The sequence below is a fragment of the Bos indicus genome, chromosome 17 (genome assembly GCF_029378745.1).
Source record: "Bos indicus isolate NIAB-ARS_2022 breed Sahiwal x Tharparkar chromosome 17, NIAB-ARS_B.indTharparkar_mat_pri_1.0, whole genome shotgun sequence".
NCBI classification, from domain to species: Eukaryota; Metazoa; Chordata; class Mammalia; order Artiodactyla; family Bovidae; genus Bos; species Bos indicus.
Window position 1 is genome coordinate 69,041,195 of NC_091776.1, and position 13,138 is coordinate 69,054,332.

The following is a 13,138-nucleotide window of genomic DNA, read 5'->3' on the forward strand; positions in this document are numbered from 1 at the left end:
ACTGGACCACGAGGGATGCATATGTACATGAGAGCTCAGTCATGTCCAACTCTGCAACCCCATAGACTATAGCCCGCCAGGCACCTCTGTCCATGGAGTTTTCTAGGCAATACAATGGGAGTGGGGTGTCATTTCCTTCCTTCTCCAGGGGATCTTCCTGACCCAGGGATCTAACCCGTCCCTCTTTTGTCTCTTGCATTGGCAGGCAGATTCTTCACCACTGCGCCACCTGGGAAGCCTAGCATGATCCATTTTTAATTGTCTAATGTTGTTCCTTAAGTCATCTATTAGTTCATCCAACAATATGAATACTTATTGAATACCTTCAATAAATATAATAAAGGACAGCTTCTGTCCCCAAAGAGTGGTTAAGTCAGTGAGGAAAGTGATGGCTTCACCCACAGATGCTAGGTGCTCATTTATCCATTTCAGTTCTAAACAAAGGTCACGAAGGAGCGCAGAAGGGACAGTGAATGGAAAGGAGTAGGAGAAACTCCACAGAAGCTCTTGGGAGGAAAAGAGGGTAATTTATCATTTCAGTCCATCAAATGTATTGAGTGATTACTATGTGCGAGCCACTGTGCTGGGCACTGGGGATCCTGTGGGGACCTGAAGAGATGAGACCTTTAATGAAGCTTACTTGTATTCTTGGTGGTGAAGAAAGAAAAACAGGCTAACACATAAATGAGATCCAGATTGCACTTAGTTCTAGGAAGAAAACAGTGATAATGAGAGAGAATTGGCATGTGTCTGTGGTGTGGACTTCATCAGCACAGGGAAGGCTCTTTGGACATACTGGTGATCAGCTGACTGAGACCTGAAGGCAGGTGAGAATGAGCACAGCCAGCACAGCGGGGCTAGCAGCCCAGCTAGAGGGAAGCAGGAAAATGCCTGGACCGCAAAGGGCTAGAGCAGAGAGACCATCTGCATGGTCGGCTCAAAGAGCAGTTACTTCTGGAAAATGTAGAATTAAAGCGGAATGGCTGACCCTTGAACAACATGGGTTTGAACTGCATGGGTCCATCTACAGGCTGAGTGTTGCCAATAAATACTCTAGTAACTCTACGACCCACAGCTGGCTTGAACTTCAGATGCGAATCTCAGACGAGGGCTGCTGCTGCTGCTGCTAAGTCGCTTCAGTCGTGTCCGACTCTGTGCGACTCCATAGACCGCAGCCCACCAGGCTCCCCCGTCCCTGGGATTCTCCAGGCAAGAACACTGCAGTGGGTTGCCATTTCCTTCTCCAACGCATCAAAGTGAAAAGTGAAAGGAAGTCGCTCAGTCGTATCCGACTCTTAGCGACTCCATGGACTGCAGCCTACCAGGCTTCTCCGTCCATGGGATTTTCCAGGCAAGAGTACTGGAGTGGGGTGCCATTGCCTTCTCCGCAGATGAGGGAGGCCGACTACAAATTTACACTCGGACTTTTGACTGTGAGGGCTGTCAGTACCCCGACACCCCAGCTGTTCAAGGGTCAACGGCAGTTCTCAACTAAGTGTGATTCTGCCGCCCAGGGGACATCTGACAATGTCTGAAAACATTCTGAGTTGTCAAACGATTTGGATTTGAGCCGGGCGGGTACTACTGCTGAGACTGAGAAAACTTGCACTGAAGGAATTAACTGCCCAAAGATGGATTTTAGTTGTTATGTTATAAACTCACGGTTTTGCCAACTTGAATCTTTTTTTTTTTTTTAAACTGTGGAAACAAATTAAAAATAGGTTTCAAGGGGACTTCTCTGGCAGCCCAGTGATTAAGAATCTGCCTTCTAATGCCAGGACACAGGTTCGAACTCTGGTGGAGGACTAGAATCCCACATGCTGCGGGGCTGCTAAGTCCGCCAACTGCAACAAAAGATGCCACAATGAAGATGCCACGTGCTACAACTAAGACCAGACACAGCCAAAGATAAATGAAATAAATATTAAAAAAAATAGATTCCAAGTGACCCGCCGCTTCATCTACTCTCTCAGGAAACCCCATTGCAGAGGTTCGAGGGGCTCTGCGACCTGCTGAGTAACTCCACAAGATTCTACGTGTGCAGCTGAACCCGTGGGAACGGGGCCTGAGGGGACGCACCCCACTGTTCACCGGGGTTACCTCTGCGCAAGGGACGAGGTTAAGGGCAGTGTAAGAGGAATACATGTTAAGTGCTTTATTTCCAAAATTACCAACACATACTATATGCAGAGTACATCATGAGAAAAGCTGGACTGGAAGAAACACAAGCTGGAATCAAGATTGCTGGGAGAAATATCAACAACCTCAGATATGCAGACAACACCACCCTTATGGCAGAAAGTGAAGAGGAACTAAAAAAAAAGCCTCTTGATGAAAGTGAAGTGGAGAGTGAAAAAGTTGGCTTAAAGCTCAACATTCAGAAAACGAAGATCATGGCATCCGGTCCCATCACTTCATGGGAAATAGATGGGGAAACAGCGGAAACAGTGTCAGACTTTATTTTTCTGGGCTCCAAAATCACTGCAGATGGTGACTGCAGCCATGAAATTAAAAGAAGCTTACTCCTTGGAAGGAAAGTTATGACCAACCTAGATAGCATATTCAAAAGCAGAGACATTACTTTGCCAACAAAGTTTCCTCTAGTCAAGGCTATGGTTTTTCCTGTGGTCATGTATGGATGTGAGAGTTGGACTGTGAAGAAGGCTGAGCGCCGAGGAATGGATGCTTTTGAGCTGTGGTGTTGGAGAAGACTCTTGAGAGTCCCTTGGACTGCAAGGAGATCCAACCAGTCCATTCTGGAGGAGATCAGCCCTGGGATTTCTTTGGAAGGACTGATGCTAAAGCTGAAACTCCAGTACTATGGCCACCTCAAGCGAAGAGTTGACTCATTGGAAAAGACTCTGATGCTGGGAGGGATTGGGGGCAAGAAGAGAAGGGGACGACAGAGGATGAGATGGCTGGATGGCATCACCGACTCGATGGACGTGAGTCTGAGTGAACTCCGGGAGCTGGTGATGGACAGGGAGGCCTGGCGTGCTGCGATTCACGGGGTCGCAAAGAGTCGGACACGACTGAGCGACTGATCTGATCTGATCTGATTAAAAATAACGCAAAGCGGGGTCCACACAGGGAAGAACTAGAGATGCCCTCCGGCGCGAAACCTCTGTGGCCTGGGTCTCCACCGCCCTTCGTCGTCGTCAACCCGCTCTCTCGGGCGCTTGCCTCCGGTTCCCTGCGCCGCCCCCACGCGGGCCCCCTGGCCTCTCTGGGGCCCCTCGCTCCGGGCCTCGCCCGACATGAACCCCACAGTCCCTCAGGCTCCAACCCAGGACCCTCGCTGCCCGCGAGATGCTCACCGCCTCTCTCTCACCCTTGCCGGCAGGCGTCTCCTCGACGGAAGGTGTACCGCGCGGAGCGGCCCCGAGCCGAGAGCCCCGTCGAGGTCCGTGTGCGGCGCCTCGAGCTCGGCGCGGGTCCCTTAAGCCGGAGCGAGCCCTCAGAAAAGCGAGAAACGCCGCAGAAACAACGCCGCGCCCGCGGGCTGACGGCTCGGCTCCCGGGCTGCGAACCACCGCCGCGCGGGGCACGCGGACCCGGCGTGGGGGGCGGGGCGAGCTGGGGCGAGCCAGTCCCCTGTCGCCCTTATTTGCATATGCATGAGACGGCGCGAGGCCGGTCTCTCAGGAAAGCGCGAGAAGTAATGAATTATTCACGAAGCTTCTTGTCTCGCCCCGCCCAGGAAGGCCTCGTTGACTATTCACAAGCGCCGGAGGCGAGTTTCAGCCAGAAAAGGCGGTTGAGTCCCAGTCACCGGAAGGCGTCAACCGGCTGAGGTGAGAGCTGCCCAAACGCGAGGAATACGGAGAAAAATGGGCGCTTTGAACGTTGTTAGCTGTCTTAGGGTTGTTTTTTTTTTTTTTTTCGTTTCTTTTTACCTGAGGCTTTAACTTTGATTTGAAAGCATTTCTCTTGAGGCCTGAAGTACTCTGAGGAGTAGCGAGAAAGCCGGGGCTGAGAGGAAGGACAGAGGAAAACCCCCAGGTTCCATTTTCCCCCAAAAGCTTGATGATGAAAAATGTCACATTTACTGAGGGGTCAGGGCGGGGGTGGGGGGTGGAAAGAATTGTACTGGAAACACTTACATTTCCACTATCAAGGTAGCTTTTAAATGAGATATCGGTGGAAAAGAAGGAATCAGTTCTGGGCGGGGGCAAGGGGGGCAGTGGCGGGTAATCGGCCCCCCAAACAGACCGATACCTGCGTGTTGCAACACGCAGTCGGGGAGCTTTGGGGGATTATCTTCTCCATCAGGTTTTCTCCAGCTGTGGAGGCGTTTTGCCAGAATCAATGGCTGGTGCAGCCCAAGAAGGGAGCGAGGAGGGTGAGTCCCCACGGGCTGACCTCAAGCTCGTCTTTCGCCTTATCCAGGATTTGCCATTTAATCTCCTGGACTTTAGTTCCCCAAACAGTGCAGAGTGTATCTTGAAACTCAAGACTAGCCAATCACCAAAATGTGTTCAGTTGTGCAGAGCCCTGGACTCCGTGTGCAGTAGTACATCGTGTACTTGGCTGATGAAATCGAAGAAAAAGGAGTTTTAATCTAATTAGGATAATCTGATTTCTCCTCCACTGGGCCATAAATCTCTTGAGATGGGAACAGTATTTTACATCTTTGTAAGCCTACTCAAAGATTCGTGCATGGTAGTCACCCAGTAAATGTTGAATAGAATGAATAATTGAAGTAGCATGAAGAAGATATTAAAAAACCAAAAGAGCATGAACAAATACCCAGTTAATACGGTGGAAACCATTTACTCTGAGTGAGCAGGGAGTAGGGGAATTAACAGGACCAAATGGGATTTGTTAAAATAGAGAATAATAATTTGTGGGACCAAACTCTGTGAAACCTCTGAGTAACATGGTGAATTTTGGCAAACAGAGTCCCTTTGATGGATTTTCCTAGTCTTTGTAGTTTTATATTTTACATTTAAATCTATGATCCATTTTTAATTAATATTAGTATGTGATGTCAGATTTAGGTTGAAGGGTTTGGGGATTTTTTGGTCTATGGATGTCCTGTTGTTCCAGCACTATTTGTTAAAAAGACCACCCTTCCTCCACTGAATTGACTTTCCTTTTCTTTAAACCTGAAGGGATTGGGTTAGTTGCAGAGAATGTCTCCTCGTCCTTCCAAATTTATGATGCAAGCCCATTTATGTTGACATGTACTTCCTTTGAGTAAAGCCATCCTTCATATCATATACATGTAAGGAAGGTCATCTAGCTGCATTTTAGAATCCAGGTATTGGATATTATTCCTTTGCTCAAAAATGGATTTTCTTGTTAAAAAAAAAAAATGGTTTTGAAAGATTGGGAAAGATGGGTGGAAGTCAACTGTCACTGTCTTTGGGCATGTGTAATGAAGCTTTGTTTCTTTGTGTGTCACTCAGAATGCCACCTCCTCTTCCACACACACCACCCCCCTCCCACCCTCCTAGGAGGCTTAGGCCTTCAGAAACTAAACAATAGCTGGTTAACCTGTATCTGAATCTTGGATTCACACATTAAAGGGTAAAGTAGTTATTGTGTCTCCATTTTAAATAGGGCAGTTGACAGGTAGGTCAACAGGTAAGCCCAGAGTGAGTCTTTATCTGAGAAAACACAGAAATTTTCCCTTTCTCAAGAAGATCATAATCCTCGTCAGAGCAGACATATCAAGCATAAGAATGAATGGTATTGAGGCCCAGTGAAGTTTCAGATGTGTGTGAATCCAATACACAAGCAAAGTGTAAGACAAATGTCAAAGACATTTGAAAGTTAGAGTTCTGTTCTTAAAACTCACAGTTTTGAAATCTCTCTTAGGTTTTTAGATAATGAGTCAGAACAAGGAGATAAAAAAATCAGAATAATTCTCTGAGAATACATGATCTATGGAGTCATAACCTCCTGGGGCTGTCAGCTGATAAGCTTTCAAAATTCAGCAGAGTTTATACTTGAATAGGAGACCTCCACAAAACACCTGCTCAAAGGGAAAACAGTTGCAACAGAATAGTTAGAAGTTGAAAGGAAACTGGCTATTTAAAACAATTATTTAGATCTTTTTTGCCTTCCTGAAGCCAGCTTATTCTAGATACCACCATGCTTAGAAACCAGCAAGAAAGCCCAGCAACTAGGCAGGTGCTGGTAGTGCATTATTTTGGATGCGATGAAAGCAAGGGAATTTAATTGTGCTGAGTCACTCTAGGAAAACCCCTAAATTATGAGTCAGATTTTCTTGGTTTTTATTCTCAGTTCTGTCACTAAGTGGTTGATTGACCTTGACTTCTCTGGACCTTGATTTTTTTCATCTAGAAAAATAAATGTCTGGACTAGATCATTTAAAGTTCCTTCTGCCTCTAAAATTCTATAATTCTTTTCTAGACCCTTAATTCTTCCTTGTCCCGGTATTACTTCTCTATTGATTCAGCATATATATTTTTTTAGCACCTACCTACTTTATTCCAGAACTGCATGATGCAAATCATTGCAGATGGTAACTGAAGCCATGACATTAAAAGATGCTTGCCCCTTGGAAGGAAAGCTATGACAAACCTAGACAGTGTATTAAAAAGCAGAGACATCACTTTGCCAACAAAGATCTGCATAGTCAAAGCTATGGTTTTTCCAGTAGTCATGTACAGAGAGAGAGTTGGACCATAAAGAATGCTGAGTGCCGAAGAATGGATGCTTTCAAACTGTGGTGCTGGAGAAGACTCTTGAGTCCCTTGGACTGCAAGGAGAGCAAATCAGTCCATCCTAAAGGAAATCAATCCTGACTATCCATTGGAAGGATTGATGCTGATGCTCCAATACTTTGGCCACCTGATGCAAAGAGCTGACTCATTGGAAACGAGCCTGATGCTGGGAGAGATTGGAGGCAAAAGGAGAAGGAGGCAGCGGAGGATAAAATGGTTAGATAGCATAATCAACTCAATGGACATGAGTTTGAGTAAACTCCAGGAGATAGTGGAGGACAGAGGAACCTGGTGTGCTACAGTCCATGGGGTTGCAGAGTCAGACCACTTAGCAACTGAAAAACAACAACCGACTTTATTCCAGTATTGCATGATGCTAACGACTCCAGAATGATCTAAACTAGACACAAAAGTTTATATATGATTCCACTTATATGAAATAAATGTCCAGAATAGGCAAACTGATAGAGATGAAAAGTAGATTAATGGTTGCAAGGAGTCAAGGGAGGGGAAAATGAGGAGTGATTGCTAGTGGAAATAGGGTTTCTTTTAGGGTAACAAAAATCTTCTGAAATTAAATAGTAGTGATGTTTGCAAAACTTCATGAATATATGAAAACCTACTGAAGTATACCTTAAAACCTTAAAAAATAACGAACTAGGCAGATACAACTTTGCCCTCATGTTATCTCACAGCAGGGTGGGATGGATACATAAATGCAAAATGATAGAGTGTATATTACAATGTGCACATAAGCGGGACTTGATGGTGAACCAGGGATGGTGAACTTGAGAAACTGACACTAACCCCATGTCTAGAAGGTGAGTAGGAATTGGAAAGGAGGGAGGATATTTCAGGCAGAGGGAACATTGCAAAAACCTGAAAGCTGAGAGAATATAGATTAATTAAAGAAGATAAAGTTCATGGGGTTGCAAAGAGTCAGATCTGACCAAGCGATTGACACTTGTTTGGGGCTTCCCTGGTGGCTCAGTGGCAAAGAATCTGCCTGCAGTGCTGAAGACCCGGGTTCAATCCTGAACTGAGCGGCTAACACTTTGAAAATAGACAAGGGACTTCCCGGTTTGGGAAGAATCCGCCTGCCAATGCAGGGGACGTGGGTTTGATCTCTGGTCCGGGAAGATCCCACATGCTGCAGAGCAACCAAGTGCATGTGCCACGCACAACTACTGAGCCCGTGTTTACAGCCTGTCAGCTGCAATCGCTGGTGCCACGCACCTCGAGCCATGCTGTGCAAGAAGAGAAGCCAGCACAGTGAGAAGCCCACACACTGCAACTAGAGGGTAGCCCCCTCATGAGCAATGAAGATCCAGAGCAGCCAAAAATAAATACTTAAAAATTTAAAAAGTAGATAAGAATAGCTGATGCATAAAAGTATAAGGGAAAATGGTTAGAGGCGTGGCTAAGGAGGATTGAGCCCAATCTTGAGAAGTTTGGATTTCATCCTGAGAGCGCTGGGGGCCCACTGAAGCATTTCAGCCCAGGAAATTACAGAGTCCGGTTGGTAATCTAAGAATACTCTGGCTGCAATACCAAGAACAGACTGGAGATGGGTAAGGCCAATGACAGACTGGTGGTTGAACAAATCCAGGCGAAAGATGAAGCTGATCTGATCTAAAGCAGAGATGACAACCATGTGCATAAAATGAGGAGTGCACGCTTGAGAAATATTAGGAGACTGGCTGTAGGAATGAGGGAGGGAACAGAGCTGAGTCAGAGTTTTTAGGCTTGAGCAACCCAGGTATTTGATGCTTGTCATCCACTCAGCTAAGGTACAGAAATCGGTTTAGAGCAAAAGGATTCACATTTGGATATGTTGGGAAAATCCAACTGAAACTGGTTCATAGTCAGAGGTACAGATCTGCAACTCCCCAGCAAAACCTAGGTTGGGGTATACATATAAGAGTTGTTAGAATAGAAATAGTAATTGAAATAGTGAGAATGTATTTGTTCGCCCAGGGAGTGTATTTAAAATGCTAAAAGAAAAAAACTAGGACAGAACCGTGAAGAACACCAAAAGCTTAAAAGGGGGCAAGGAAAAAGCCTGAAGATGACAATGAGAAGAAACAACTGGCAGGTGGGACGAAAACAAGGAGTTCAGATACTAATATCAGATTTAAAACTAAACATGCGTATAATGAAGTGTGTATTGGACAGTGTTCCAGACGCCTTACAAATAATGGCTAAATCTAGGACTAAATATAGTCCTCACAACAAGCCTGAGATGTAGATACTGTTCAGTTCAGTTCAGTCGCTCAGTCGTGTCCGACTCTTTTCGACCCCATGAATTGCAGCACACTAGGCCTCCCTGTCCATCACCAACTCCCGGAGTTCACTCAAACACATGTCCATCGAGTCGGTGATGCCACCCAGCCATCTCATCCTCTGTCATCCCCTTCTCCTCCTGCCCCCAATCCCTCCCAGCATCAGAGTCTTTTCCAAATGAGTCAGCTCTTTGCATGAGGTGGCCAAAGTATTGGAGTTTCAGCTTTAGCATCAGTCCTTCCAATGAACACCCAGGACTGATCTCCTTCAGAATGGACTGGTTGGATCTCCTTGCAGTCCAAGGGACTCGCAAGAGTCTTCTCCAACATCACAGTTCAAAAGCATCCATTCTTCGGCACTCAGCCTTCTTCACAGTCCAACTTTCACATCCATACATGACCACTGGAAAAAACCATAGCCTTGACTAGATGGACCTTTGTTGGCAAAGTAATGTCTCTGCTTTTGAATATGCTGTCTAGGTTGGTCATAACTTTCCTTCCAAGGAGTAAGTGTCTTTTAATTTCATGGCTGCAGTCACCATCTGCAGTGATTTTGGAGCCCCAAAAAATAAAGTCTGACACTATTTCCACTGTTTTCCCATCTATTTCCCATGAAGTGATGGGACCAGATGCCATGATCTTCGTTTTCTGAATGTTGAGCTTTAAGCCAACTTTTTACTCTCCTCTTTTACTTTCATCAAGAGGCTTTTTAGTTCCTCTTCACTTTCTGCCATAAGGGTGGTGTTGTCTGCATATCTGAGGTTATTGATATTTCTCCCGGCAATCTTGATTCCAGCTTGTGCTTCTTCCAGCCCAGCATTTCTCATGATGTACTCTGCATGTAAGTTAAATAAGCAGGGTGACAATATACAGCCTTGATGTAGTCCTTTTCCTATTTGGAACCAGTCTGTTGTTCCATGTCCCGTTCTAACTGTTGCTTCCTGACCTGCATATAGGTTTCTCAAGAAGCAGGTCAGGTGGTCTGGTATTCCCATCTCTTTCAGAATGTTTCACAGTTTATTGTGATCCACACAGTCAAAGGCTTTGGCATAGTCAATAAAGCAGAAATAGATGTTTTTCTGGAACTCTTTTGCTTTTTCCATGATCCAGTGGATGTTGGCAATTTGATCTCTGGTTCCTCTGCCTTTTCTAAAACCAGCTTAAACATCTGGAAGTTCCTGGTTCACGTATTTGTGAAGCCTGGCTTGGAGAATGTTGAGCATTACTTTACTAGCGTGTGAGATGAGTGCAATTGTGGGATAGTTTGAGCATTCTTTGGCATTGCCTTTCTTTGGGATTGGAATGAAAACTGACCTTTTCCAGTCCTGTGGCCACTGATGAGTTTTCCAAATTTGCTGGCGTATTGAGTGCAGCACTTTCACAGCATCATCTTCCAGGATTTGAAATAGCTCAACTGGAATTCCATTACCTCTACTAGCTTTGTTCGTAGTGATGCTTTCTAAGGCCCACTTGACTTCACATACCAGGATGTCTGGCTCTAGGTGAATGATCACACCATCATGATTATCTGGGTTGTGAAGATCATTTTTGTACAGTCCTTCTGTGTATTCTTGCCATCTCTTCTTAATATCTTCTGCTTCTGTTAGGTCCATACCATTTCTGTCGTTTATCGAGCCCATCTTTGCATGAAATGTTCCCTTGGTATCTCTGATGTTCTTGAAGAGATCTCTAGTCTTTCCCATTCTGTTGTTTTCCTCTATTTCTTTGCATTGATTGCTGAGGAAGTCTTTCTTATCTCTCCTTGCTATTCTTTGGAACTCTGCATTCAGATGCTTATATCTTCCCTTTTCTCCTTTGCTTTTCGCTTCTCTTCTTTTCACAGCTATTTGTAAGGCCTCCCCAGACAGCCATTTTGCTTTTTTGCATTTCTTTTCCATGGGGATGGTCTTGATCCCTGTCTCCTGTATAATGTCACGAACCTCCGTCCATAATTCATCAGGCACTCTATCATTCAGATCTAGTCCCTTTAATCTATTTCTCACTTCCACTGTATAATCATAAGAAATTTTATTTAGGTCATAACTAAATAGATACTATTAGTGACTGTATTTTACAGACGGGGAAACTGAGGCAAACATGTGCATGAAACAATATGGCAATTGGATTGCAGACTGGGATTCGATCCTAGGCAATTTGGCTCCGCAAAAGTTCATGTGCCTAACCACTATGCTGTGTTTCCTCTCCAGATAAATACATGTCCTGATAAACACTAAAAGAGCCCTGAAAAGCTGGATTTACTGTCTTCATTTTACAAAAAGGATACTGAGGCCCAGCAAGACTAAGTAATTTGACCAAAACATAGAGTTGCTAGGTAGTTGAGCAGAATTCGAACCCAGGTTCCTTAACTCCAAAGACTTTCTCCCAGATTGCACTAGCAGTGCAATTAATTTTCTCTGTATACATAATACATATGTGTATGGAAAATGTAACTTCACTAATTTTATAAATGTTAATTCCACAGATAAGTACCAAATGCTTAATAGTGATTAGCTTTGAATCCCTTCTCAAAAGCAAGTATCCTGGAGGTTTGAGCTTTCAGCGATAATATCAATTAAAACTAGGTTATTCATATAGTCTAAATACATAGATGTAGTAAATGCATTGTGTTCTAATAGCCTGATACTATTTTCAGGACTTGATTTTCTAGAAATGCCATCAGAATAGCTTGCCATCATAGAGAAATTATTTAAAAACCCACCAATATAGAAAGCCACTTGAAATCATAATTCCCTATTATTTATTGTTTCTAATAACTACCCCAATGAAGTGAAGTGAAGTGAAGTTGATCAGTCGTGTCCGACTCTTTGCGACCCCATGCACTGTGGCCTACTACACTCCTCCGTCCGTGGGATTTTCCAGGCAAGAGTACTGGAGTGGGTTGCCATTTCCTTCTCCAGAGGATCTTCCTGACCCAGGGATTGAACCCAGGTCTCCCTCACTGTAGGCAGACGCTTTCCCGTCTGAGCCACCAGGGAAGTGATAGTTTATCTTGGTTTACTGGGTCAAAACTGGAGTGTAAACTCTTGTAGTTACTTATTTTTCCCATTTTATTTCTTGAAGCTGTAAAGGAGACAGTGATCATGTTGAGTCCGTTTTGAAGGTTATGCTCAAAAATGAAGGTTATAATCTGAAGTCAACAAAAGACACCTTGGAATCTTTAAGGACCAAAGGACTGTCCGGTGGTTGTCAGTCTCACGTAAACCCTGTAAAAGAGTGTCCCCCAGTGCTGCTCTGAAGAAGTAAAGTGAGAGAAATTATTACCTGTTTATGATCTCTATCACCACCTTGTGGCAGTGTCCTTAAATAATTCTGCCGTCTTATATTTGCAAAATCTTCCAGAATCTTGCATTAATTTATACACAAAATCAAATCACAGGCTATCCTAGGTGATCCAGAATTTTAAGTGGTTTATTTTACTCATATTTTGGTCAGAACTCCATAAAATCTTGAAAAGAAACTACAATTAAGTCCTTTAAAAAGAAAAAGGGAAATTTGCTTCTTTTTTGTTAGTGAAATGATGTAGTAAAAACTATATATTTTTTAAACATAAATGCTTTTTTATTGTGGTAAAATGTGCGTAACATAAAATTCATCATCTCAGTCACCATTGAGTGTATAACTGAGCGGCACTAAGTGTATTCACAGTGTTTATACAACCTTTATCACTACCCATTTCTAAAAATTTTACATCATCCTGAATGAAATTATGTACAAATTGAGCTCCCCATTCCTTCCACCCTCTAGCCCCTGGTGACCTCTGTTCTATTCTCTGTCACTATGAATCTGATTCTATTCATACAAATGGAATCATGTGATAGGCATCCTTTTGTGTCTGGTTTATTTCATTTAGCATAATGTTTTCAAATTTACCCATGTTGTAACATATCATAATTTCATTACTTTTTGATACTGAATAACATTTCATTGTATATACCATATTTAAAAGCCCATTCAGCTGTTCCTGGACCTTTGGGTTGTTTCTGCCTTTTGGCTATTATAAATAATACTGCTATGAACATTGGTGTGTGTCTGTCTGAATCCCTCCTTTCAATACTTTTTGGGCCTCCCTGGTGGCTCAGATGGTAAAGAATCTGCCTGCAATACAGGAGACATGGGTTTGATCCCTGGGTGGGGAAGACC

The 13,138-nt window shown here is 44.0% G+C and overlaps 1 protein-coding gene across 2 annotated transcripts in view; it reads left to right on the top strand.

Moving 5' to 3' along the window:
• Positions 1–3,683: 3,683 nt before the first annotated feature.
• HORMAD2 (HORMA domain containing 2) overlaps positions 3,684–13,138 on the top strand; it is a 71,000-nt gene continuing 61,545 nt past the window's right edge. The window contains exon 1 of one of the 2 annotated variants that reach the window (XM_019977345.2): positions 3,684–3,794. The gene's annotated coding sequence lies outside the window, so the exon portion shown is untranslated. Of the gene's footprint in view, positions 3,795–4,177; positions 4,343–13,138 lie in introns of those variants that run through there. The other variant, XM_070769814.1, reaches the window with a different exon arrangement.